The sequence below is a fragment of the Cherax quadricarinatus genome, chromosome 32 (assembly GCF_038502225.1).
Source record: "Cherax quadricarinatus isolate ZL_2023a chromosome 32, ASM3850222v1, whole genome shotgun sequence".
Taxonomy (NCBI): domain Eukaryota; kingdom Metazoa; phylum Arthropoda; class Malacostraca; order Decapoda; family Parastacidae; genus Cherax; species Cherax quadricarinatus.
The window spans coordinates 15,487,843-15,489,555 of record NC_091323.1 but is presented as its reverse complement, the minus strand read 5'-3'; the positions used below and the strand labels follow the sequence as shown (position 1 = coordinate 15,489,555).

General features: G+C 37.3%; 1 protein-coding gene across 1 annotated transcript in view; it reads right to left on the bottom strand.

Annotated features, from left to right (window-relative positions):
* Positions 1–335: 335 nt before the first annotated feature.
* The window catches only part of LOC128690323 (uncharacterized), a 54,893-nt gene continuing 53,515 nt past the window's right edge, over positions 336–1,713 (bottom strand). The window contains exon 12 of the mRNA XM_070090477.1: positions 336–732. The gene's annotated coding sequence lies outside the window, so the exon portion shown is untranslated. The remainder of the gene's footprint in view (positions 733–1,713) is intronic.

The window sequence follows — 1,713 nt, the reverse complement described above, 5'->3', positions numbered from 1 at the left end:
AAGGCATTCAGGCTTAATTCGGGGAACTGGAGCACAGATCCAATTCTCTAAATCAAGAGCCCCTCACCAACATCAAGGAACCTTCCTTGAGGGGACATAATCCCTGAGGAATGGAAGTCAATCAGGATCAATCTGAGGTGAGTACAACTTCTTGGATCAAAAGCCCCAAAATCTAAGCCACAACTGAATGTCACTACCTATTCTTTGATTATGTGTACCTTAGTCAAGAAGCATTTATATTTAGAACTACATTATTGAAATGCTTCATAGTCCTTGTGGCTTAGCGCTTCTTTTTGATTATAATAATAATAATAATAATAATAATTGAAATGCTTCAGGGTATCTTATTAACTACGCAATTATGAAACTACATTTGTCAATATCCTATTTAACAAATTATATAATTACTATTCCCTTCACAATTTCTCAACAATCAAAACCCTCAATTTTTACAAAGGTTATTTAATGAAATTCTATGTTCCTTTTAACATTCTTTATTTACTAGCTTTACACCACCTCACTTTCAAGTAATTTTTCCAAATTAAAAAAAAAAAAAAAAAAAATTCAGTAGTGACATGCACAGCCAGGAAAATGGAAGAACCCAGTAACAGGGCGTGCAGCACAGACTTGACCTCCCTACAACAAGGGGCATTCAAATTATGGTTTTGTCTGAAATCTTGCTTCTACTGCTGTTTCCCCATTCTGGTTCTCGCATGCTACCAATACCTCTTCCTGAAATACATGGACATTTAATAAAACACACAGTGGCAATCTACAATTGTACTATAATGGGTTTCATACACTACAATGAAACTTGCATGTACCTTGTTCCTTATCCCTTTCTGCCTCAAGACCCCTGATCTGAGAATTGATCTCAGGGTCCAAGAATTTAAGAAAAAAAAATTAATCTTTTTCCAAAGGTAGTGAAATCAAAAGTAAAATTTGATGGAAAACATATGGAATTACACTCAGTTAGTGGTCTTTGCAATATTTACACCGGCAATTTCTTAGTTCTATTTTAGGCCATTTCTACTTTTTTCAGTCAACCAACCTCATAGCTGTTTCACTAGGAAACCTTCTATATTGACTTGAGTATACAAAATGCCCATTTACCTATTTCAACAGAAGTAATATTGCCAAGTTCACACACAAAAATTGCCAATTTAAAAATAGGGTCCAGAATAAACAATGTAGACATTCCTGGCACTAAAAAAAAAATTCCTGTTCATTAGTTACGTCCCCAGGCCTCTCCTATGCTTTCCATTTTGAATTTTTATTCACAAAAACATTTACTGTTATGCAGACTACTGTATTATTGTAATAATTGTATAATGTCAGTGCATTTGTGAATGCATATTAGACTGACCAGTTGGATGTGCATTGGATGAGCGACGTAATGTGTGTACAGCGGAACCTCTACTTGTGAGCGCATCCACATGCGATTTTTTCCAAATACGAGCAGTCGATGGGTCAATTTTTTGCTTCCATACGCTAGCAGACCTCAAGGCAGGTGCCTCGACACTGGCGAGGGGCTCTTGCTCTAGGGAATTGCATCTCATTTGTTTGTTGGAGGGTGAGGGGGGGGTTAAGGTGGTTTTGTGTGCGAGGGGCTTGGACTTCCAGCAGGCATGCGTGAGCGTGTTTGATAGAAGTGAATGGAGACAAATGGTTTTTAATACTTGACGTGCTGTTGGAGTGTGAGCAAAGTAACAT